Source organism: Nyctereutes procyonoides, unplaced genomic scaffold, assembly GCF_905146905.1.
Source record: "Nyctereutes procyonoides isolate TBG_1078 unplaced genomic scaffold, NYPRO_anot_genome, whole genome shotgun sequence".
NCBI lineage: Eukaryota > Metazoa > Chordata > Mammalia > Carnivora > Canidae > Nyctereutes > Nyctereutes procyonoides.
Genome location: NW_026575121.1, coordinates 16,834,310 through 16,861,923, shown reverse-complemented (window position 1 = coordinate 16,861,923; position 27,614 = coordinate 16,834,310). Strand labels below are relative to the sequence as shown.

The following is a 27,614-nucleotide window of genomic DNA, read 5'->3' as shown; positions in this document are numbered from 1 at the left end:
GAAAACATAGGCTATAAGCTCCTTCATATCAGTTTTGGCAATAATTTTTGGATTTGATTCTTTTTTTTTTTTAGATTTTATTTATTTATTTGAGAGAGAGCGGGAGAACGCAAGTGGGATGGGGAAGGCAGAGGGAGAAGGAGATGCAGACTCCCCACTGAACAGGAAGCTCAATGTGGGGCTTAATTCCAGGACCTTGAAATCATGACCTGAGCTGAAGATAGATGCTAAACTGACTGAGCCACCCAGAAGCCCTTAAATTTGATTCTAAATGTGGGGCAAGAAAAGCAAAAATAAACACATGGGACTCAATCAAACTAAAAAGCTTCTGCACAAGCAAAGAAAACAACAAAACAAAAATGCAACCTACTGAATGGGGTTAGATAATTGTGAATTATAAATTCAATAAAGGACTAATACCCAAAATGAATAATGAACTCTCCCACACTCAATAATAAAAAAACTAAACTAATTAAAAACTGGGCAGTGGATCTAAATAGACACTTTTTCAAAGAAGACATACAAATGGCTAACAGGTACATGAAATAATTCTCCACATCACTGATCATTGGGGAAATGGAAATCAAAATCATACTATATCATGTCATGTATGTCAGAATGGTTACTATCAGAAAGACAAGATATAATATGTATCAGTGAGGATGTGGAGAAAAGGGAAACTTCATGCACTTTTGGTGGGAATGTAAACTGGTACAGCCACTATGAAAAGCAGTATGGAGTTCCCCCAGAAAACTTAAAATAGAACTACCATATGATCTAATAATTCTACTTCTGGGTATTTATCTCTAGAAGTGAAAGCAGTAATTTGAACAGATATACTTACCCCTATGTTTCTTGTTGCTTTATTTATAGTAGCCAAGACATGGAAAGAACAAAATTGTCTATCAGTGGATGAATGGTGTTAGAAGACGGAGGAGGATTAGCAAAGTAACCTCTGAACTGAGAAGGCACTTTGAGATTGAAAAACAAAGCTATCCATACCACTTACATAGAGTTTTATTCAGGGTAACTTACTGACAAAGGGAGTGGATAGATGGATGATCTAGGTGCTATTCTCCATCCAGTCTGGACCTGAATCCACAGCTTTTAAAGAGGCAAGGGGCATTGTGGTGAAGTCAAAGGATAATTATCTAAAGTGGCACCATCTTTGTGACAGAGGATCTCTACTAGTTACTTAATGTGAATGCCAGTCATCTCTACTAGTATCTAAAGGGGCATCTTCTGTGTGTCAGTCATCTCTACTAGTTATTAAGTGGTGCCTTCTGTGTGTCAGTTTAGGGGCGATCAGAACAAATCTTCTCGTGTTCTGGTCAGGGCATTTATTAACTTTCAATGGGCCTAAAACATAGAGGGCTAAAGATGGAGAAGATGGAGTCAGTGTCGTCAGCACTCCTACAAAAGGATAAAGAAGATGTGGTACAACAACGAAGAAGAAGAAGAAGAAGAAGAAGAAGAAGAAGAAGAAGAAGAAAATGTGGTACATATACTCAGAGGAATACTACTCAGCCATAAAAAGAAGGGAACGTTGCCTTCTGCAAAACCATGGATGGATCTTGAATGTATTATGTTAAGTCAAATAAGTCACAGAGAAAGATATATACAATATGAATTCACTTACATGTGGAATTTCAAAAAACAAAACAAACCAACTCATAGATGCATACTGGTGGATGCCAGAGGGGAGGGAGATTGAAGGTAAGTGAAATGTGAGAAGATAATAAAAAAGTACAAACTTCCAGTCATAAAACTAATAAATGGTGGAGATATACTGTACAGGTTGGTGACTATATCAACCAGTCAATAATATTGTACTACATATTATGTAACTTTATATGGGGAAACTAGACTTATTGTGATAATCAATTCATAAGCATATGCAAATATTGAATCATTAAATTGTATACCTGAAACTAATATAATATTACATGTCAATTATACCTCAATAAAAAAAACAAAAAAAGTTAAAGGAAGATTTGTGACATTCAGGTACAAAAGGTAAAATATCTAAGAGAATAAAATTAAATCTAGATCAATCTCAGATATCACCCAAGCAACAATCAATGCCAGAAGATATGGAGTAACTTCTAAAAATTTCTAGGAAAGACACTCTGATTCAGTACCTAAGACAAAATTTTTCTTCAAGTTGGATAGAAATAGTCAAACATTGTAACCATGCACTAATTGAGGGAAGAAAGTAAACATTAAAACAATTATCTAGATTTATCAGGAAATAAATCATTATCATGTCCTTATATAACATGGATAAAACTGGTGGTATGGTTTGCAATGATATTTGAAATATTATTTTTTCCTGCTTTATACTATTTGAGTTTACTCAAAATGAACATATATTATATTAATAAAAAGCAGGAAGTCTGTACTTTTCATGTATAAATAGTAGGATTCCATCTAGGTAAAATTTTGAAACAGTCAAAATTAATTTATACATACAGAAATAAGTCAACATTTGACTGGATCCAAGAGTGCGAGTTACTTGCAAATGTGTCCAGGGGAGCTTTTGAAAGATGGAAATTTCTACTTTTTGACTGTGCTAATCTTACAAAGATACACAAATTTATCAAAACTCATACAACATTATATTGAAAATAGGTGCATATTACATTGCAATATGAGGAACTGGTGAAAAATAATCTGGGGCACAGTGATTGTTAGTCACATAGAAAATACACACACACTTACTTTATACCTAGTGTCTATAATTATTTTCCTACTAAATGTATCAAATGAATTTTGATACTACAATTTAGGTAAAAGGTTAACCAAAGCTCCAAAATTTAAATCACTGCTCCTGTGTGTGATACAAAGATCCCCATGAGAAAATTTTCCTAAAGTCATTTCTCATTTCTAGTCATTTATACCTATGTCTTTATCTTTTCACAGAGATTTTTGTTAATTCCAGTATATTACCATATAGTATTATTTCAGTTTCAGGTATACAATATAGTGATTCAGCAATTCTATACATTGCTCAGTGCTCATCATGTTAAGTGTAGTCTTAATTCCCTTCACCTATTTCACTCATCCCCTTACCTACCTCCCCTCAGATATGCTTTATTATAAACAACTACCCTCAGTTAAAGTTATTACTTTTTCAACAAGAACATCTTTTACTTGAAGCATACTTCAGAATACATGGTTCCTTTTTATATAATTTTTTAAAATTTATTTTTTAGTAATCTCTATACCCAAAGTGGGGCTCAAACTCATGACCCCAAGATCAAGAGTCACATGCTCTTCCAACTGGGCCAGTCAGACACCTCCAGAATACATGGTTCTAAAAGATAAATATAAAACATTCCATCCAAGAAAAATAGAATACACATTTTCCTCAAGTAAACACAGAAGAATCTCCTGGTTAAATCACATAAAAAGAGACATAAATACTACAAATTTAAGAAGGCTGAAATTGTACCAAGTATATTCTCCAACCACCATGGTACAAAACTAAAGATCAACAATAAAACAAAGCTGGAAAATATACAGTGCAAATATTAAGTAATATGTAAATATTAAACAACCTACTATATACTGTACAAGCAATGGGCCAAACAAATCAAATAGCAAATCAAAATATATCTCAAAACAAAAGAAAAAACCCCCACAATATTTCAAAACCCATGGGATGCAGCAAAAGCAGATGTTAGAATGAAATTTATGCTATAAGTGCTTGTATTAAGAAAAAAGTTCAGGGACACCTGAGTGGTTCAGTGTTTGAGGTCTGCTTTCCACTCAGGGCATGATCCCAGAGTCCAAGGATCAAGTCCCACATCCGGCTCCCTGCAGGGAGGCTGCTTCTCTTCCTCTGCCTATGTCTCTGCCTCTGTATGTGTGTGTGTGTGTGTTTGTCTTGTGAATGAATAAATAAAATTTTTTAAAAAAAGAAAAAAGTCACATAAAACATTGCACCACAAAGACCTAGAAAAAGAAAAAATTTAGTAGAGAAAGGAAAACACAAAGAAAAATCAGAAGAAATAAATAAAATAGAGACCAAAAAACCCCAATAATATAACATTGAAAGTAATGACCAGTTCTTCAAACAAAACAAAACAAAATTGGCAATGCTTTAACTACATTAACTAAGGGGAAAAAAAGAAAAAAGATTCAAAAACCAAACTGAGAACTAGAAGAGAAAACAATACACCAGATAAGCACAGAAATAGTGTGATAATAGATTACTATGAACAACTATATACTGACAAATCAGATAACTTGAAAAAAAAAAAACAGATTCCTAAAAATGCACAAGTTACCACAATTAAATCATGAATCTTGAATCCAAGAAACAGGAAATTTTCTTAGAATAATAAGAATGAAAGTTGAATTAGGAAATAAGGAAATTAGCAAATAATTTTGGATATCTGCAGATGCAGAAACAAATACCCAAATCTATTTATTAATTTCATTGTGAAACTCTGGCTCAGTATATTGTGATAGAGAAGAACTTGATAGATAGAACTCAAACTACAATTTAACTTTACTTCTTTAGTTCTGAAATACAATTTCAATGAAGTATAAATTTGTCATTATCCTGGGTGACGGGCACTGAGGAAGGCATTTGATGAGATGAGCACTGGGTGTTATACTATATGCTGGCAAATTGAATTCAAATTTTAAAAGTGTAAAAAAATTGTCATTATTATTTTTAAGAGTTTAGTATATATTTCATATTTAAGACCTGCTCAGAACTCTTTAATTCATATGATTTTTATATTCATAAATATTTGTTTTACTTCATATATTGATGTTTATAACTACTGTTCAGATAGATGAAAGATTAGGTAGACTTTATTTTTTTTTCTAGATAGCTCCAAAAGTCATAGTCTTTGCAGTTCTGAGAAACCATCTTCAGAGTAGAATCGAGTGTGAAACTAAAGAAGCTCCAGCCTTAGGCACCCCGACTTTTGGGAGCTTCTATGAGTGCCAGAAGTTGCCATAAGGTTGCACCCAGATTTCTGTTTTGAGAATTTCCAGGTAGCAGCGCAGAGGTGGAACTCTGCTAGAGTATGGTGTATATCCTGAGTTGAGGTAAAAAGCCTCATGAAAGGGTAAGGACAACAAAAGGGCAAGAGCTCACAGTCAGGATCAAAGAAGAAAAACCTACCCACCGCAAAAACTAGAAGATCTTCACAGAGTCCACCTCCAATATTCAACACATATCTACAAGGAAACTACACAAATCTGGGAAAAGAATCATCCTAAATGATTAGAGGGGGCAGTCAAGAATGTTCACAGAAGGCCAGGAATAATTCCTTTTCACAACAATGAGATTTGCAAACCTTATTACTATGGAACATTAGAAATATTTAATCATAAGTATTTTATCCTAGGAATGGCGAATAATTAGGGTCAGATTAAATATTGCTCTGGTCTAGCCCAACAAACCATAAAAGGATCACACTGTTTCCAAGAACCCTTACTGTATCCCAGAATAAAGTTCAAGAGGATATACAGAAATATAAACATTACCAAATCCAACAAGTTAAAATTCATATTGCTTGGCATCCAATCAGAGATTATGAGGCATGGAAAGAAGCAGAAAAACATGACTCATAATGAGGGAAAAGTCAATTAATAAATGGACACAGAAATAATAAATATATAAGGATTATTAGAAAAAAAACATTAGAACAGTAATGATAACTGTAATCACAAAGTAGACAAATGTAAAATATTTTAAAAATATCCTCAAATTTCAACTGATAAAATCTACCATGTCTGAGATAAAAATTACTATAGTGAATGAGATAAATATCAGACAGAATTTGTGGAAGAAAAGATTAATAAATTTGAAGACATTATAATAGAAACTTCCCATAATGAAACACACAGAGAAAAGAGAATATTAAAAGGTGAAAAGAGGATGAATTTATGACCTGTGGAACAACTTCAAGTGGCCTAGGATACTTACAATCAAAGTCTCTTAAAGAGAGGAAGTATAAAGCTGAAAAGATATTTGAGGCAATAATGACTGAAGATTTTCCATATCTCATTAAATTGTAGACCCCCTGATGCAAGAAACTCAACAAGCCCCAAACACAACAAACATGAAGAAAACTGCCACTAGTCATAATATAATAAAATGTTCAAAACCAGTGACTAAGAGAAATATTAAACATAGCCAGAAAACAAAGACACATTATGCAAAGAGGAACAAAAATAAATATGACAAAAGATACTTAATTGGAAACAATGCAAAGAGAAGAAAGAGAAGCAACATATAAAAGTATAATTTAAAAAAAAAAACTATCAACTACCAGTCTCTTCAACAACTGCTGGGAAAATTGGACAGTAACATGCAAAAGAATGAAGGTGGATCACTTTTTTACACCATACACAAATGAATTAAAAATGGATTAAAGTTCTAAATATGAGACACGAAACCATCAAAATCCTAGAGAACACAGGCAGTAGTCTGTGTTTGACATCAGCACCTTCTTAATAGAAATGTCTCCTGAGGCAAGAGAACAAAAGTGAAATAAACTTTTGGGAATTCAACAAAATAAAAATCTTCACAGTGAAGGAGAAAAAAATAAAAAAAACTAAAAGGCAACCTATGGAATGGGAAAGGATATTTGCTAATGATATATCTGATAAAGGATTAGTATCCAAAATATATAAAGAATGACACGGGGATCCCAGGGTGGCTCAGTGTTTTGGCACCTGCGTTTGGCCCAGGGTGTGATCCTGGAGTCCCAGGATCGAATATCACGTTGGGCTCCCTGCATGGAGCCTGCTTCTCCCTCTGCCTGTGTCTCTGCCTCTGTCTCTGTGTCTCTCACGAATAAATGAATAAAATCTTAAAAAAAAAAAAAAAACAACTGACACAACACCCCAAAAAACCAATAACACAATTTTTTTTTTTAATTTTTATTTATTTTATGATAGTCACACAGAGAGAGAGAAAGAGGCAGAGACATAGGCAGAGGGAGAAGCAGGCTCCATGCACCGGGAGCCCGACGTGGGATTCGATCCGGGGTCTCCAGAATCGCGCCCTGGGCCAAAGGCAGGCGCCAAACCACTGCGCCACCCAGGGATCCCCAATAACACAATTTTAAAAAGGGCAGAATGTATTTAGAGAAATAATATTGAATAGTGATTATAAGCAAAGACCCTAGAGCCAGCTAGAGTTTGAATATAGTTTAGTCATGATATTGGGTAATTTACCTAGCCTCTAGTGCCTCAGTCTCCTTATCTGTAAATCAGGAATAATCATAGGACCCCATAGGTTTATTTTTCAGCATTAAAATTGGTGAATATAAGTAAAGTGCTTAGAACATTACTAGCATGTAGTAAGAGCCATAATGTTGCTATTATTATTACCACCTTTTAAAAACACACATATATATACATATATTTATATATATCTTACTTTGTTAAAATATAATCCATTATATATCACAAAAAATGGACAGAAGCCATGAAGAGACATTTTTCCAAAGAAAACATACAGATGACCCTCAGAAAAAATGCTCAACATAACTCTTCATTGGGGAATGCAAATCAAAAGTACAATGATTATCACCTCACACCTGTCAGAATGGTTAAAATTAACAACACAAGAAACAATGGGTGTTGGTAAGGATGTGGAGGAAGGGGAACCTTCCTGTACTGTTGGTGGGAATGCAAACTGGCACAGTCACTCTGGAAATCAGTACAGAGGTTCCTCAAAAAGTTAAATAGAACTATCCTGTAATCCAGCAATTTCACTACTACATAGTTACCTAAGAATACAAAAATACCAATTCAAAGGGATACATCTACCCTATGTTTATAGCAGCATTATCTATAATGACTAAATTATGGAAGTCGCCCAAGTGTCCATTGACTGATGAACAGATAAAGAGGTGATACATAGAGAAAGGCAAACCAGAACACTGAAAGAAGATACACCCAGCAGTGGTCATTTGACAATGAAAGTCATATCAGAGGAAATATTATGTGTTTCTCTACTTTAAAGATAATGCAGGGGTCATAGTAAACAATAAAGGTGAAATGAGAGGTTCTGCTATCATAGGACCAGTTGTAAAGGAGTGTGCAGACTTATGGCCCAGGATTGCATCCAATGCTGGCAGCACTGGTGTATTCATTTAAAAAAATTAAAAGTTATTCTGCCCCTCAAAACAATTATACACACACACACATATATATACATATATTTACACATATATACACATATATAGTATATACACATACACAGGAGTATTACTTGGCCATAAACGAAGAATGAAATCTTATCTTTTGCAATGATGTGGACGGAGAAAGAGAAATACGTAAAAATAAGCCAAGTGAAATAAGTCAGAGAAAGACAAATACCACATGATTTCACTTGTATGTGGAATTTGTGAAACGAATAATGAGCAAAAGGGGAAAAAATAGAGAGACACAAGACAAGAAACAGACTCCTAACTAAAGAGAACAAACTGATGGTTGCCAGAGGGGAAGGGAGTGGGGGATGGGTGAAACAGGGATGGGGATTAAGGAGGGCACTTGTTATGATGAGTACCCAGTGTAGTGTGGAAATGTTAAATCACTAAATTGTACCTTGGAAACTAATATTACACTGTATTTAACTAACCAAAATTAATATAATAATTAATACAAACTTTTTAGAAGTTAAAAAATTTTTAAAAAGCGAAAAAACTGTCGATTTAGAATGTCTTATCAAACTGATTTCATTATTATTGTTTTTGATCTTACCATTAGTATATAAACATGCCAGTGTCGTTAAAGCTTCACAAACTCTAGATAGTATTGTTTTTAACCATCCTCAACTGATGGCAAAAAAAAAGGTATCTCATCATAATTAAATAAATTAATTTAATAATTAAATAAGATCAACAAAATTTTAGGTATGTCAAACATTTTGCATTAAGATGTAGAACATTCTGCATATTGGCCACTTATATTTTTCTTTTGAGATTTGCAAAAAGGAATTCTACTACACACAATTTATAGAATGGAATCCCTAGTTACAGGGTTGAATTTGAGAAGCAGTATTCCTTAAGGAAGACCCTCAATCACAAGGTAGGGCTGTAAAAACATCAAGGTGTTTGGCAGATTATTATTATTTTTTTAAGTTAGGCAAAGAAGACAAAAAGACAAAACAGACCTTTCTCCATTGTCAAAATTCATATAAACATTTTGACTCAAAATAAGGTAAATGTGATATGCAATTAGTGAGACGAAAAGACACAGATGAAGTAATAAAAGACAAAGTTGGACACAGACCTAGTATCTAGCAGTATGCTTGACATACACTAATTGGTCAATAAATATTTGTTGAATGATTGAGTGACTGAACAAACCATGAAAAACAAATTCGTCTGAATGTTCTTTCCCAGCAATAACATTTGTTTCTCTTGGTATTTTTTTCTGCTAAAATCCTCATAATGTTTTTTCTTATTATCTTTTAAAATGTCAATCTCCCAGATGTTCTAGCATTTAGTACAGATCTGGACTATATTGAACATAACATAAATATTTTTTTAATGAACAAATGAAGGAAGAAAGAAATGAAGAAATAAGAAATGATAAAATATTTCATATGTTAGTGTTTACAACAAATTATCTATTCAACATTACCTATACAGAGACACTTTTACCACTTCAACAGCATTTTCTTCAAACTGGAGATAAGTTCTGGTATTTAGATGATGTCTGAATTTCCACATTTTGGACCAAATATAAAAGATCTTTACAATAATGGTCTCCATAATCTAGAGAAAAATATAATTTTTTTATGGTTTCCAAACTTTTCCTGCATATCATTTTTAAAACCACATGTCAAATTATAATACCATTTTACGAGTAAAACAACCTAGTTAATTGATGATTTTTTAAAAAGCGAGTTTACTGGAGTCACTAGGATTTAAATAATTTATCCAAAAAACTGCCAACATGTTCATTTCAATTTGCTTTAAAAAAACTGGAGGAAAAAAAAAAACTGGAGGGTGTTACTTTTGCTCTAGAATTAAAACACAGGTCTGATCCCAAAGGTCTTATTTTCTCCTGCCACAATCTTACAGGGTCTTCCATCCATGAGTGTCACTGAGCATCTGAAACAGCAATATAAAAATGCCTCAAGAACTTTTGAGTTTCACTACAATTTTTAGCCTGAACTTTACAGTAAAAAAAATCTTTTCAAGAGAATAGTCATTTGAAAATAGTTTTATCTGCTCCCATATGATATCCCTTACAAATCTTGTCAAGAGTTCTGCTGAGTTCTAAGTGAAGGAAATAGTAATAGAAAAAAGAAACAGAGTTGTATGGTGATGGATGGTAGTGGGAGCTAACACTGGTGGTGAGAGTGCAGCATAACGTAGAGAGATGTTGAATCGCTATGTTGTACACCTGAAAGTAATGGAACATTGTGCATCAACAATGCTCAAATAAAAATATAATGAAAATTAAAATGAATTTAAAAGCAGGAAGAAAGACAGCAGAGATAAACAGATTTCTTAAAAAATCATTACTTGTATATTGGAATTAAACTTGTCACCTTTAAATTGGGCTTTTTATTGTCTTTTAAAATCAAATTGATGCAAAATATATGATTACATATTTTGACCTCTACTTTATTCAAAGAGCATTATTCTGTAGAGAGCTTTCCTAAGGTCCATTTTTCTTCTGTTTATTAACTTTAAGTGCCACAGGGTTTTACAACCATAGTTTTGATAAGGATAATTTCACTTTCTCTGCTTAAAAAAAAAATTTACAGATAGATATTGTTGTCATGAGAGAGAACAACGGACAATGCATTTTTACTTTAATTATGCAAAAATACTGCTTTTTAAGGAAAATAATGCATTTTAAATTATATATAAGCTTTAACTTCTATTACTTTTATAATTCTTTATTCACTGCCTAAACCTGTTTTAAAGTACTAAAATCTTAGTGCAATTTTTAAAAATTAGCAGTATTCATAATTACCACTTAATTTTACTAGTTAATTACTAACTGCATTGCTTTTGTAAGGCATAGTTTAACATAAGATTTTCCAAGTTTCCAATTTGAAAGCCAAAAAAATTTCTGAATTCATATAGCTAGTAGACCTTTCTAACAGTTTAAAAGAATATTACTTGCTCTTCAATCTTGATGACATTTTATAATTGTCTTGTGACTTCTAAAGTGGAGGCATAACAGAGGGAAATAAAAACTATCTATCAAAAGGTAGGAAGAATTGCCAGAAGTTATTTTGTTAAAGGCCAATATCCATTTCTAGGACTTGGTCAATAAAATTGCTTTAAGTTTTACCTTAGTCAGAAATTCTTTAACTACATTACTACCATTTTAAATGAACACTTACTTAAAAGAGGTACAGACAGAGCTTTACTTTTTCTGTAGATGGTCTTGTATCCAATCTGGAGGTATGTTTATGTTAAAAATGTGAATATCTATTTTTTTCTCATTTCATGTATGTTTCAAAAAAAAAAGCTTGGTAAATCTTGTTAGACAACATTTCATTTGGCATATACTTCCTTGGTAAGAGCAGGAACATTAATTATCACCAATCTTGGTCATCTCCAAAGTACTTACCCATCTTGTCCAAATCATGTGCACAGACTCACACTATGAGGTTTAGAAGGGCCAAAGTAAAAGGATGCATTGTAGATCATTTAGTTAACTTGTATATGTGTATCTGCTGGCTTCTGGGCACCCAGCTATTTCTGGGTCATTACTGCTTTGTCTGGAGGTGTATTTCTTGGCCACAAGTGACTAAACTACATATTGTCATCTTTAATGAACATGCTGTTAGCCATTCACCACCCCTTTTTCACTTGCCATTTATGTTACCAGACAAGTATGCTTTGTAAACCTCATCCAAATTTTATTTTTGGAAGTGCTTTAAAAAGGAAAATTCTTGGCTGAAGAGTCATTGGAGTAGGGATATATTTTAATCTTTTCATGTGGGGAATATCTATATTGGACTCTCTAAGCTTTTAAGATGAGATCACTGAAATTTCAAATAATCTAGCATTCTTAAAGAATATATGGCTTAAAATAGATGTTTGCAAGAAAAACAGAGGTGAGATATATAAACACTGGCTAAGATATAGATAAAGGAAAGCTTTCATAAGGAAATGGGTTGTCCTGAACATTTTAAGGTTTGATTAGTCAGTGTCTCATCTCACTCTTCATTGCTGTAAATGTTAGTATTTTCTATCTCTAGCATTTTTCACTAACAATGGTTTTCACAGAATATTACTTTTGAAGACTTTAATATTGTTAATTCGGTTATAGCCAACTCTAATAAATACAAATTCGAATTTATGAGCACAGTGTGGTGGCAAAGAAGGCTCTGGTGTTCTAGTACTTGGTTTTTCTTGGGCTCTATCACATGCTAACTTTATGATGAACAGCAATTTGTTTGGTTCCTCTGTACCTCCATGGCTTCATTTCTTTTTTTCCCCCAAGTCTTTATTTAAATTTCAGTTACTTAATGTACAGTGTAATATTAGTTTCAGATGTAGAATTTGGTGATTCATCACTTATATACAACACCCAGTGCTCATTTAAACAAGTTCCCTCCTTAATCCCTATCACCCATTTAACCCATCCCCTTGCTCATCTCCCCTCCAGTAACCCTCAGTTTGTTCTCTAGAGCTAAAAGGCTCTCTTATCATTTTTCCTTTTTCTCTTTTATCCCCCATGTTCATCTGATATGTTTCTCAAATTCCATCTATGAGTGAACTCATGGTATTTGTCTTTCTCTGACTCATTTTGCTTAGAATAATATTCTCTAGCTTCATTCACGTTGTTGCAAATGGCAAGATTTCATTCTTTTCATGGCTCAGTAATATTCCATTGGATATATATATATATATACACACACACTGTCTCTTCTTTATTCATTCATCAGTCAATGGGCAGTTGGGCTGCTTCCATAATTTGGCTATTATATACAATGCTGCTATAAACATTGGGGTGGGTGTGCCCCCTCTGAATCAGTATTTTTGCATTCTTTGGATAAATATCTAGTAGTGCAATTGCTGGATTTTAGAGTAATTCTATTTTTAACTTTTTGAGGAATCTCCATACTGATTTCCAGAGTAGCTGTACCAGTTTGCATTCCCACCAACAGTGGAAGAGGGTCCCCCTTTCTCCACAACCTCCTTTCACCAATTGTTTCTTGTGTTGTGAATTTTAGCTATTCTGACAGGTGTGATGTAATATCTCATCATGGTTTTTATTTGCATTTCCCTGATGATGAGTGATGTTGGGCATCTTTCATGTGTCTGTTGACAATCTATATGTCTTCTTTGGAAATATGTCTTTTGCCCATTTTTTAATTGGGTTATTGGTTTTGGGGTGTTGAGTTTCATAAGTTCTTTATATATTTTGGATACTAACCCTTTATTAGATATATCATCTGCAAATATCTTCTCCCATTCCAAAGGTTGCCTTTTAGTTTTGACTGTTTCTTCACTGTGCAACTTTATCTTGATAAAATCCCAATAGTTCAATTTTGCTTTTGTTTCCCTTGCTTTAGGAGATGTATCTAGCAAAAAGTTGCTCTAACTGATATCAAAGAGGTTACCGCTCGTGCATGGCTTCATTTCCAAATTGCAATAATAGTAACCTAAAACATAAGCTGTTTGGGGGCACCTGAATGGTGCAGTCAGTTGAGCACCCAACTCTTGGTTTCAGCTCAGGTCATGATCTCAGGGTCATGAGATCAAGCTCCACATTAGGCTCTAGTCTCAGTGCAGTCTGCTTGAGACTTTCTGCCCCTCCTCAATCTCCCTCACTCTTAAATTTAAAAATGTCTTTTAAAAAAATTGGCTGTTTGGAGGTTAAATGAGATAATGCTGTGCTTTACAAGAGTAAACATTCAAATATCATTATTACTGATAGTATTGCAAATAACTTCATTGGGTCTCTGCTTCTGCTCTTGTTTGCCTACAATTTGTGCTTCCCATAGCAGCAGGAAAAATATATTTAAAAATTAAAATAAATAATACACCACTGTGCCTGAACCCTTCAGGAGATTTCTGTACAGTTATAATACATTCCAAACCTCTTACCAAGACCTAAATGGTCATGGTGACCTGTCCCCAAATATTTTTCTGGATTTGTCTCCTAATGCTTAGTTCTCTGGCAATAATGGCCTTCTTGCTTCTCTAGCACACCAAAGTCTTTTTTTTTTTTTTTAATTTATTTATTTATTTATTTACGATAGTCATACAGAGAGAGAGAGAGAGGCAGAGACACAGGCAGAGGGAGAAGCAGGCTCCATGCACCGGGAGCCTGACGTGGGATTCGATCCCGGGGTCCAGGATCGTGCCCTGGGCCAAAGGCAGGCGCCAAACCGCTGCGCCACCCAGGGATCCCAGCACACCAAAGTCTTAATGACATGGCACTTCGTGCTAAGCTCTTCTCTTTTCTTAAAGCACAGGATGTGTGCAAGGTTCATACTTTATTTTCCTTTAGGCCTCAGCTCTGGTGTTGGCAAAATCTTCTTTAAGCATCATATTCCCTGGGTTCTTCGTAGAATTCAACACTAGCTAAAATTACCTTATTTATCCATTTACTATTTGTTATCCTTCTTTCAATTAGGCTAAAAGTCTCACGGGTATAAATACATTTTCTATCTTACTTTCTATTATCTCCAAGGCCACGATTGTACTTGATAAATATTTGCTTAATGACTTATTAAGCTTAGCCTGGTTCAAAGGTGATATAATTTATGATAATTTGGCCAAAACCCACATTAGAGTAAAAATCTCTATGGCAGGAGAGGGTTTCTAGACTAGGAGTGTTTTATTTTGTTTAAATTGTACAACCCCTTTATATTAGGGCTATGTAAACCATGAGAGGTTTGTGACTGCTGTTTTTTAAACCACATATGATCATTTAAGTCTCAAAATTCAAGTTCTAAGTCAATAATTATGTGAATATATGTAAAGGCTACAAGATGACAGAATTTTTATGAAAAATAGCCTAAATACTATCCAAAAGAACTGATTTCTGACAAGCTTCCCTAAACAAAACTTTCCTCTCCTATATTCATCTCATCCAGAATCCACGCTCTGACTCACTATACTCAAGACATTTTGTAGATTTGCTGCTCCTTCCTCTTGTTTTTTTTTCTAATGCTAACACTGTATTTATTGATTATAATATTATATAAAACAGATGACACATTCAAAATTGGAAAATGTGAGGAAAGATTAGTAGGGGAATTATTTCCTAGAGATGTGGGCAGGAGGCTAGTATATAGGCTGTTGTTGTTAACTGATCTGAGACTTCACAACCCTTTGATCTTAGAGTCACCAGAATTCAGAGTCATGTGCCTGAGGAGGGTAGCCAGACCCCAGCTGGCTTGAGGGGAATTCAGCCAACTGGTTGCACACTAGCAAGGGAGTCAAGCAGTCAACAGCCCATCTTACTTCCCCTAACCTGTAGACATCTCCTGCTGGTGCCTTACACTGGCCCACAGAGGTGGTCCATATGAACTATCTGTCCCTGCCCTCCTCCAACAGGGAGGGTGCAGACAAGGGAAAATAGATCTGAAGTTATGAAGAGAAGATGGGCAGCACCTCTTCCATTCTGTCCTCTCTAGAGTTGTGATCCACCCCTAATAAATTTGAAAGGATTAAACCCAAACCTACCAGCTTTGCTATGGAAGCCCTTCCTGAGATCTCTGTGTGCTCTGAATGCTACACATTCCTTGTACTCCTAATCTCTACTCCTCAGACTGTCACTGTTTCCTCCTCACAGTTTTGTCCTTTCTGTTGGAACATACGCTGATCCCAACCTAGAGCGAAGGAAGCAGCAAAAAGGGCAGTACATCTTAAAAGGCCTCTATATTTTCTCTTCCAAACTCTTCGAGGAAGTAATCTACTCCTCTTGCTCCTATTTTATCACCTCCTCTCTCCTTTAGTTTGCCATACCAACATGTTTCCACTAAATCTTCAAACATCCACTACAATTATTTTAAATTCAGCCTACCTCTAAACAAATAGCATTATCTTTCCTCAATTTTCCATCCTTTTTCCCCTGTCACCAAAGGCACCATCATCTATAGGGTTCTGCCCTTTGTTATCTTTCTACATGGTATTTTGATTTTATCTTAACTCTGAACAGTTTTAGGTCTTCTTACTTTTCCTTTCTATTCAATCCCTAATTTATCTAATACCATTACTTTAAATACTTTTATTTATCATCTTGCACATTGGCAATGCCTCCAATTCCATTTTTACCCACCTAATAATTATTTCATCCCACTGATCCACTTTCAAGCCTGTTTTGCTTCTCTTGGTTATACTTTAGCTATCCTTCTTCTAATGTCATTGGAGAAAAAAATAATCTCAACATTTATTCTACCAAATAAATTGGTAGCTAAGTCCTTCCATATTTTCTGTTGTACTATCTCTACTATCAATTTACATCATCATCATCCTAGAAGATCTAGGCCTTGATATTTCTTGACTAGATGGTTGAGACTAACACATGTATTTCCCTCCCTCAAACTCTTCCCCAACCAAACCATCCTCACCATGGGCCAGAACCATCTTGTAAAATCACAGAACTTATAAGGTAATTCTCTTGAGGAGAAATTTTCAATGGAGCTTCCACTATATTCTGAATAACTCCAACACTAATGCATGTAAGCAATTTCCCAGAGAGTCTATAATCTTCTAGTTAATGTTTTATTTTTTTACTTGATGTTAAAGATTCCAAAGAATAAAACTTAATTTATTGGTTAAAATGAAAATATTATAAAAATTTTACAAAGTCACTGAGAGAAAAAAATAATTACTTGTGAAATGACTTAGCCTGATATTTTAGTTGTTTTCATGACTCACTTTCTGAATTTTTGTTAGATGTGGAGGAGAGAAGAAAGCACTGACGTTCACATGGCTTTATGACATTTTCCAGTTAAAATATTTTCACTCTTGTTGGTAATTAATTTTACCTTTTCTTTTTTTAAATTCCACATCTGTTTAAGTTCATGGCAAGATGCAACTTTCCGACTAAACTGGGGATTTTAACTGTAGAATTAGGTCTTACATGTTTTGTATTATGGATGATGTTGATTAAAAGGGTAATAGGAAATGACTATAATTTTGATATTAATTATATATAATAGAATTATCCTTATAAGAGCTTTATAGAAAAGAATCTAGGTACTTCATGCAGAATTAATTGTACTTCTAAAAAAATTTAAATTATTTCAAAATGAAACATGAGAGTACAACAACATTAAAATGTAGTGGGGGAATTATATGAAAAGACATATATTAAGGGGAAACAATCATGTTAAGGGGAAAGGACTGAGCATTGCACCCAGGGCAGCCTAGGAAGTTGTCAGGAACAGACACAACAGTCTCTGGAAGGAAATCCAGGAGACTAGCCACCACAGAGTCAGGCAGCCAAGGAGAAGCAAACTCATCTTTTGTAGATGCTGGCAGTGAGAACTTCACCTCCCTGGGAAGGGCCCTGGTAGATGAAAGTGCTATTTCTATGGATGAGTTTACCTGTCCCCATAATCTGAGGTATACAAATTTATTGGCTCCTTTCATTCTCCAAGCACACTCAGCCTGTCGACTGAAAGACATATAAACTGGCTGCAGCAGGACTAGGCTGGGGTGTGATAAGGGCTTGACTTGGAGTCCCCTGCATTGCTGTTCACAGCAATGTCTCAGAAGCCCTCCAAGAGCCCCTCTGCTCCTCTGACAGACATCACCCTGAAGCCAGCCATGCAAACTGTGCCAAAGCCAGCCATGCAAACTGTGCTCAGCTGAACTGAGCACAGCAATGGCCAGCACCATGTCCACCACCAAGATCATCATGTCAGCATTGGCGGCCCACAAACTCATCAACTTGCTACACTCCTTCTGCTTCACCCAGTGGATCAAGAGCCAAGTATGCTGCCTATAGGAGCAGTAGAGAATGATGAGCAGAAGACCCTGTCACAGAGAGTCAGCCAATCTAACAGCCAGGTGCACAAGCTTCAGGAGAAGCTGGAGCTGCTTAAGTGAGTACCTACTGAGCAGCCTGCTGCCCCTAGCTGTGGACCCCCCAAGATGAACCCAGTGATGGAGCCACTGTCCTGATGGTCAGTATCTGGATGCCAGATCCATCCACTGGGACCTACCTGATGCTACAACTCTTCTAGTAACTAGAAGAGGTACACATCTCCAATGTGGGCCAGTCCATGTAGAACTTCTGATTTGATGCCTTCCACCCTGACATATAAACCATGCATAGGGAGTGTACCTTCATCCACCCGAAGCCTGACACCAACAAGAAGGCCTTTAGTACCCAGACCTCAGGTACTATAGAGGTGGACGGTGAAGTGAACCAGTAGGAGCTGTGCTTGGCATCCCACTCCATCACCAGGCTGCCTTTGCCAAGGAGCTCCATGTGGGTCAGATAACGTGAAAATTCAGGTTGAAGGCAAACTTGAACAGTCAGTCTCCATGGCAACTACTACCCAACCCATGACTCAGCATCTTCACATTACCTATTAGAAGGTGACATCCTGATGCAGAGTAGAACTTTGTCCTGGGTGGGGCCTGGTCACCTGTGTGTCATGAAACCATCTCAGTAGATGCCCCACAACAGGTGTGACCACAGTTCTCCACAGGTTCAAGAGTGTTGCACCACTTGTACCTGTAATAATATAGAAAAAACAAATAAAAGACTTTTCTTTTTTATAAAAAGAAGGGAGTCCATACAGATAAATGATTTAAATGATTTTTATTATTAGAATGAAATTTAGAATATATAAAACTAATTACTTCCATGCTTATTACTACAAATATTATTTTAAGTTTCTAGCTATGATTTAATACTGCTATACAGGTCTTGATGCAAGAATTTGGCTAACAGCCATGTTCATTAGTATTTCTGAATAATGAAATATTCAGAAAAATTAAACCTTTTCACTTTCTCATAATTGTTCTTAGAATTATTTTATGAATCAAAAATATATACTAATGCAATACAGAATCATGACATTAAATTATATTTTATAGCAATTGTAAGATCAGAATAATACTGACATACTTTGAACTAGTAGCAATGTCATCAAGACAATGCAAATCATCTTCAAAAATAGTCAGTTTAAAAAAAAAACAAAAATAGTCTGTTTGATGTCAAAATAATATAAAAATGAAGCAATTATTAATCTGAAATAGTCACTCAGACAAGCATATCTAAAAGTATCTAGTAAGGATTAAAATATCTGATGGAATAATTGCTAGGAAATATATTTTTACCTTCCTATTATTTTGTTATCTGATCAGTCATCCTACTGCTAGAGTATGCTCCATTAGCTAATTGGACTAGTTGAAATAAAAGACTAACTATGATCTTGATTAAAAACATTCAAGAATTTTTTTAATTTAGAAAAATATATGAAGTTAAAAATTTAGCCATGTTCAGCCAGCTGAAAATAACTGAATGTCAACTGGCCAAAACCTATTGCCAAGTATACATTTTTGCAGTTTTTGAAGTGTTAATAGTAGGTTTTAGCGTGTTATTAACTTCCAAGCTCAACAATAAGCACTCATCAGTATTCTCCTAACCTTTTCAGAATGAATTGTGCAGGATTTACTGTGAACTTCAGTGTTAACATGACCATCTAGTAACAGTGGTCAAATTCAATAAGATGGCCTCTCCCATATAAAAATATATCAATGATAATAGTGCTTTAAATTTTTAGAACATTTTTAGAACCTTCATTTTTTTTCTAATAAATGAATTTGTGAAATAGGGAGATCAGATACTTTTCTCCCAACTAACTAAAGGAAGAAAATAATTTATAAAAAGTTAACTGACTTACTAAAATGCATACAGATATGTAGAACAACAACAACAACAACAACAAAAAAAAAACCCAGAAAACTAGGCTCCTTGACATCCTATGTTTTTGCAATGAGCAACAAAACGTGATGTGCAGCAAGTACATTCTCTCAAAAAACATTTTATCATCATTGTTATCTCCATCAACAGCTCCACTGATAGGCTCAAGACAACCCATATTTCTATTTCTGTTACCATGGGGATTTTCTAATTAATATTAGCTAGCTAATCTTTCCATTCTTTCTTTTTTTATTCTTTTTTTTAACAGAAACCACTCAGACTGTCTCCTCTTCCTCTTACTCCTCCAAAGGAGGAAAAGTACAATCATCAATGTCAATAGGCATTTGCAGAAGCAACATCTAAAGACAGCTTCATGCTCAGGAGAGAACACTGAGCCTCCTCCTTGTGATCCTTTCTTTCAAAAAGATATCTTTCAACGATATCTGAACAGCATGGCCCTGACTTTCCTCTGTAACAGTCCATCCACAGCATTTCAGTGATATCATTTTTCCCATAAGAGACTCTACCCAGACCTTCTGTTCCTCTGGAATGATGGTCACAGCAACTCTAATATGTTCACCTAAAATGTAGGAAATCCTAGATTGCCCAGCAAATGGTTGTATTAGTTCACATCTCACATAAGTAAGATGATTGCTGAAAATACTGATTAGAAATTTAGGGTCAAATAATCTCTCCTTGCCTCCCTATTTTATCTGTTAATAAATATGTCTTAAAGAACACCACTATGTCAAAGGTTAAAAAATACAGGCTGTTCATAAGCTCAATCAAAAAGGACAGTGATACAGGCCTACCCCAAGAAACAGGAAAAAGTTCAAATAAACAATCTGATCTTACCCCTAAGGAACTACAAAAAGAAGAACAAACAAAATTCAAGATGAGTAGGAGAAAGGAAATAAAAAAGATTAGAGCAGAAATAAATGACGTGGATATTTAAAACATAGAAGAAAACCAATGAAATCAAGAGTTAGTTCTCTGAAAAGATAAAACTGATAAACCTTAGCCAGAATCATCAAGCAAAAAAGAGAAAGAGCTCAAATAAATAAAATAAGAAGTGAAAGAGAAGTAACAACTGACACCACAGAAATATAAAGAATTATAAGAGAATACTATAAAAAATTATGCCAACAAATTAGACAATCTTAGAAGAAATAGATAAATTCCTAGAAACACATAATCTTCCAAAACTAAACCAGGAAGAAATAGAAAATCTGAACAGGTTATTAGTGATGAAATTAAACCAGGACCAGATAGATTTACAAGTGAATTCTCTCAAACATTTAAAGACAAATTAATACTTATTCTACTCTTCCAAAAAACAGAAGAGAAAGGAAAGCTGCCAAATGTACTCTCCAGGTCCAGCATTACCCTGATACCAAAACCAGACAAAGACACCATAAAAAAATAAAACTACTTACCAATATCCCTGATCAATATATTTGCAAAAGTACTCAACAAAAAATTAGCAACCCACATTCAACAATACATTAAAAGGATCATTCATCATGATTAAAAGGGATTTATTCCAGGGGCCAATTATGGTTCAATATTTGCAAATCAATCAATGTGATAAATGATAGCAACAAAATAAAAGATAAAATTCATGTGATCCCCTCAATAGATACAGAAAAAGCATTTGAGAAGATTCAACACCCATTCATGATAAAAACTCTCACCAAAGTAGGTTTAAAGGGAACATACTTCAAATAATAAAGACCACATATGAAACATCCTCCGCTGATGTCATACTCAATGTTGAAAAACAGAACTTTCCCTCTAAGATCAAGAACAAGGCAATAATAATCATTCCTGCCATTATTATTTAACATAGTACTTGAAGACTAGTCACAGCAATGAAGCAAGAATAAGAAATAAAAGATATCCATATTGGTAAGGAAAAGTTAAACTGTCACTATTTACAAATGACATGATACTATGCATAAAATCCTTGAAGACTCCACCAAAAAACTATTAAGAGTAATAAATGAATTCAGTTAAGTTGCAAGATATAAAATTAATACCCATAAATTGGTAGCATTTCTATACATTAATAACAAAGTAGCAGAAGGAGAAATTAAGAAACCAATTCCACTTGCTTTGCATTAAAAAGAATAAAATACTCTGAACAAACTTACCCAAGGATATGAAAGAGTTGTACTCTGAAAACTATAAAACACTGATGAAAGAAACTGAAGATAACACAAACAAATGAGAAGATATTCCATTCTCATGGACTGGAAGAAATGATATTGTTAAAATGTCCGTATTACTCAAAGCACTCTACAGATTTAATGCAATCCCTTTCAAAATACCAATAGTATTTTTCATAGAACTGAAACAAATTCTACAATGGGACCACAGAAGACTCTGAATAGCCAAAGCAATATTGGGAAAGAGGAACAAAGGCAGGTATCACAACCCCAGATTTTAAAATATACTACAAAGCAGTACGATACTAGCACACACACACACACACACACACACACACATACACACACGCATGCAATCAGTAAAACAGAAAAGAGAGTGCAAAAAACTCACACTTACATGGCCAATTAATCTATGATAAAGGTGGCAATAATATACAATGGGGAAAAGACAATGTCATCAACACATGGTGCTGGGAAAATTGAACAGCTATGTGCAAAAGAATTAAACTGCCCACTTTCGTATACCACACATAAAAATAAACTCAAAATGGATTAAAGGCCTAAATGTGAGACCTGAAACAATAAAAGTCATAGAAAAGAACACAGGTGGTAATTTCTTTGACATCAGCCATTGAAACATTTTTAAAATATGTCTCCCAGGCAAGGGAAATAGAAACAAAAACAAAAACAAAAACTATTGAGACTACAGCACAATAAAAAACTTTTTGCACAGTGAAAGAAACCATCAACAAAACAAAAGGCAATGTACTGAATGGGATAATTTGCAAATAATATATCTGACAAGAAGTTAATGTCCAAAATATATAAAGAATTTATGACTTAACAACAAAAAAATAAACAATATGGTTTTAAAAATGGTCAGAGGAGCTCAACAGATGTTTTTTCAAAGACCATATAAATGGTCAACAGACACGTGAAAAGATGCTCAACATCATTAATTATCAGGAAAATGCAAATCAAAACCACAACCACTGCTCATATTTGCTAGATGGGTAAAATAAAAAAGATAAATAACAAAGCTGGCAAGAATGTGGAGAAAAAAGAACCTTTATACATTGTTGGTGGGAATGTCAATTGATAATAGCTATTGTGAAAAATGCTATGGAAGTTCCTTTAAAAAATTAAAAATAAAAACACCGTATGATTCAATAATTCAACTATTGGATATTTGCTGAAAGAAAACAGGAACACTAATTTGAAAATATATAAGATATATTCACTCCTATGTTTATTGCAGAATTATTTACAATAGCCAAGATATGGAGTCAACCTAAGTGTATACTGATAAATAGATAAGGAAGATGTGATACACACACACACACACACACACACACACACACAATGGAATATTATTCAACCATAAAAAGGACAAGATTGTGCCACTTGAGACAACATGGATGAACCTAGAGGGTATTATGCTATATGAAATAATTCAGACTGAGAAAGACAAATACCATATGACTTCAATCATATATGGGATCTAAAAAAACAAAACAAATGAATGAAGAAACAAACAAAAAACAGGGTCAAGCCTGTAAATACAGAGAATACACTGGTGGCTATCAGAGGAGATGGAAGTAGGCGGTTGGTCAAAATGTGTGAACGGCAGTGGGAGGTACAGGCTGCCAGTTGTGGAATAAACAAATCATGGGAATAAAAGGCACAGCATGGGAATATAGTCAATGATACGGTAATAGTGTTGTATGGTGACAGTAGGTACACTTGTGGCAAGCAAAAAAAAATTAAATAAAAAAATAAAAGATATAGAATAATTTCATGGAATTCATCATTAGGAAGACTACTCAGGATTCAGTTAAGTAGTAAAACATCAATCGGTCGCTCCCTTTGTCTTTCTGTATCCTCCCGGAACCTCACTCTTTTGTTCTTTTGCTCTTTATCTAAGTGCATCTACTTCACTGTTTTTCTGAAGATCCACTTCTCCACTCATCTAATTGCACATGGTCAATTATGACTTTCATAAAAGTAACATTAATTCTTGGTCAGTAATGATACCTGGCTTAGACTTTCCTGTTAAGTCACCTAGTTTTCAGGTCTGAGTTTTACTGACTGAAGAAAAATCTGTTGAATATAACTTGTGTTGAGCCAGTTGCCTCACAGTCCCACTCCCTTCAGCTATATTTGGAGTTGCATGACCATGTGATACATCAGGCTTCCTATTCTGGGTTTAGGAAGAGCTGGTTGTCTCTTACGAGAATTTACCCAGTATTTCTAGAATGTTAATCTTTGAAATTAGCAAAGATGTTTTATATTTTTTAAGATTTTATTTATTTATTCATGAGAGACACAGAGAGAGAGAGAGGGAGAGAGAGAGGCACAGACACAGGCAGAGGGAGGAGCAGGCTCCATGCTGGGAGCCTGATATGGGACTCAATCCCGGATTTTGGAATTAAACCCTGGGCCTAAGGCAGATGTTCAACCGCTGAGCCACCCAGGCATCCCACCAAAGATGTTTGAAAGGGCTCGAATACTGTTAATCAGGGTCTAGAGAAACAATGATTCTAATAAAATATTTTTCCAGCTGTAAATCGATATATTTTCTTGAAGAAAAAAATGCATCATTATCATTAAAAATAGTCATATATATTGATTCATTCACTTCTAATAATTTGTATTAAGGAAAAAGGCAGAGGTGAGGAGCAGCATTACTGTAGCAATGCTACTACTGTAAATATTGCATGATATTTATAGTAATTAAAAGCTAGAAGGGACGCTTGGGTAGCTCAGTAGTTGAGCATCTGCCTTTGGCTTAGGGTGTGATCTTGGAGTCCCAGGATCAAGTGCTGCATCCAGCAACCTGCATGGAGCCTGCTTTTCTTTCTGCCTCTGTCTCTGTCTCTCTCTCTGTATCTCTCATGAATAAATAAAGTCATTAAAAAAAATAAAAGCTAGAAAGAACCTAAAAATGTAAGGACAGAGAAATTGTTAAAAAATATTTCAATATGTGGAATACTATGCAGATTAAAATGATAATATAAAGGAATATTTAATGATAGATGAAATGCTAAAATATATTTAAAGATAGAGGACAAATTTGTACATATCTGGAGTAAATAAATGAATAAATGTATCCTCCGAGGAATGCCAGACACATACTAAGTAAAACACATACTAAGCACCTAATAAGTACTAGAGCTTATCCTGGTTGGTTTGTGAATGTATGTGAACACATAGATGAGCATGCATAGAAATATACATAGAGTTTGGAAAATTTTTTATGCCTCTCAAATCACCAATCCCTTCAATTAGTGAATGGAATAAATCCTTAATTGCGATACAGCTCTGTCTTGCTTGGTATATTAATCCTCTCAACCCTTTTGCCCAAACTTTTTCTTTGCCTAAAACAGCTTGACAGTACAATGAAGACTGTGATACTATAAATTCCGAGACATGCAATTCCAAAAATTATAATGAAGACATGAGGGGAAAAAAAGAAGCAAATCTGGTAACTGGAATATAGAATTTTCTAAGTGATTCTCAAGTATATTTAACAGAATGTCATTAGTGTCAGCGTAAAGGGAAAAATATCCCTAGTGAATTTAAAGAATATGGTGTAAATTATCTGTCACACATGAATTTTCAAATTACTTTTCTGATTTTACAAAATTTCATGAAGTTTTCCTTTCCCCCCACCCCCAACAATCTCTCTCTCTCTCTCTCTCTCTCTCTCTCTCTCTCTCTCTCTCTCTCTCGGAGTCCCAGGATCAAGTCCTGCATTGGGCTCCCTGCATGGAGCCTGCTTTTCTCTCTGCTTCTGTCTCTCTCTCTGTCTCTCTCTCTCTCTCACACACACACACATGCAGAATAAATCTTAGAATTTGAACCAAGTTTTAAAATATGGCTTAAAATCTCTCTAGGTTTTTATTATAAATGACTAGTGTTTATTGGCAGTTTTTTATACTGTACTTCCCCATTCTTCAGTTCATACTTTACTGTATCTCATATTTACATGCAGTACAATCTTCAAGCCAAAATTTCATTAATGACATTTAGCTTATTCTTGTTTTCCCTATTCTTGAATGACTTAGAATGGGTTTCTATTTATTTCTTTCATGTAGTAAACTTGGCTAAATATATAATTTTGTGCCATTGACTTACCCTGTAACTGTCAGTAAACCCTACAATTGTTGCACTGAGCAAGTTTGGGATAAATTTGGTTTTAACATCTCTTACAGAATATGAAATCATGGAATCCTGTGCTTCTCAAAGGAATGCACTGTTACCACTGAAGACACATAATGGTATCACAGGTTTTATGGAAGCTTAAAAGACAAACATAGCACTTCTCATCTTTCTTAAGATTTATTAATTACACAAAAAGTGGTTTGGTTCTCTTTTTCTCTCTTTCTTTCTTTCTTTCTTTCTTTCTTTCTTTCTTTCTTTCTTTCTTCTTTCTTTTTTAAAGAAAAAGGACACAGTTTATAACAGTAAAACACTCACATGTATATTATAAATCAGGGTAGGAAAACTTCATGAAAGCAGACCATAAAAATATCATGCAAGCTGAAACCCATACAAAGCAATCTTTATCATTAGCAGGAAAAGTTGCAGTTGCTCTATGATGTCTAACTTGCTTTGGATTATCTTTTCAAAGATGTTTGTTTAGCAAGCAGCCTTGGAAGATAGGCACAATCTACTGGAGGAGATTTACTATTCAATATAATAAAACTAAGTTCTCCCTCTGAATCAGTTGTATTTGCAGGGTGTAACATGTAAGGCCCCCCTCTCAGATCAGACTTCCTAAAGCGGAGGTTCTTTTGTAATATACTCCACTGTGTGTACAGGCATCACCTGTTGTTCTGTGGGAACTGGGGCTTAGACAAGCAACACCACAGTGTTACGCTGGCTACTGCTATTGTTCTAAGTGATACACTCTCTTTTCCATGTATCCAGGAGTCTCCTTTCTTCTGCCACTGTTTATTAAACTATAGCAAGCTAAATTTTCCATGGACGTCACAAATAGGTCAAGGATTCCATTCCTTCTACTATTCGAAATTATTAAGATTTAGAAAGCAATTACCAAAAAAAGGGCCTTATATAATTAAAAAGGAGAACATTTTTGTATTATTTTCAGATAACAGGATCACACGCTTGTAGAAGCAACAAATATTAATTGTGAATTTGACTGAAATGCAAAATATTATAACTTATTTTGAATTAGTAATTTAAAAAATATAATAGCCTTTTTCCCTACTTAAAACAGTTGAAAATGAAGACTAATCAGAGACCCAGTCAGATACTAAAACTTAATATAAAGCTAACATAAAATGAAGTCACTGGGCTGTATAGACTACTTTGCATTTGAGTTGGGAGACACTCCTAAACTTACTAGTTTCATAATTTCATATTTTTATATAAATTGGAATTTTTAAAAAATGTTAACTTAATCTTTGTGTTATTTGTAGTTAATAATAATATTGATAATAGTTTCTTTTAGGAGATCTTAAAAATCACATAATGCATAAAAATAGAAATCAACGATTCCATCATGCAAAGAAATATTCGTTTATCTTTTTTAATTATTACAAAGACAATACATTTTGACCATAGAAA

At 34.4% G+C, this 27,614-nt stretch overlaps 1 non-coding gene and 1 pseudogene across 1 annotated transcript; one reads left to right on the top strand and one right to left on the bottom strand.

Annotated features, from left to right (window-relative positions):
* The window catches only part of LOC129516437 (peroxynitrite isomerase THAP4-like), a 31,434-nt pseudogene extending 12,901 nt beyond the window's left edge, over positions 1 to 18,533 (top strand).
* Positions 18,534 to 20,124: 1,591 nt separating this feature from the next.
* LOC129516691 (small nucleolar RNA U3) lies at positions 20,125 to 20,336 on the bottom strand. Its single transcript, XR_008665829.1, has one exon. It is a non-coding gene; the product is annotated as a small nucleolar RNA U3 (small nucleolar RNA).
* Positions 20,337 to 27,614: the final 7,278 nt, after the last annotated feature.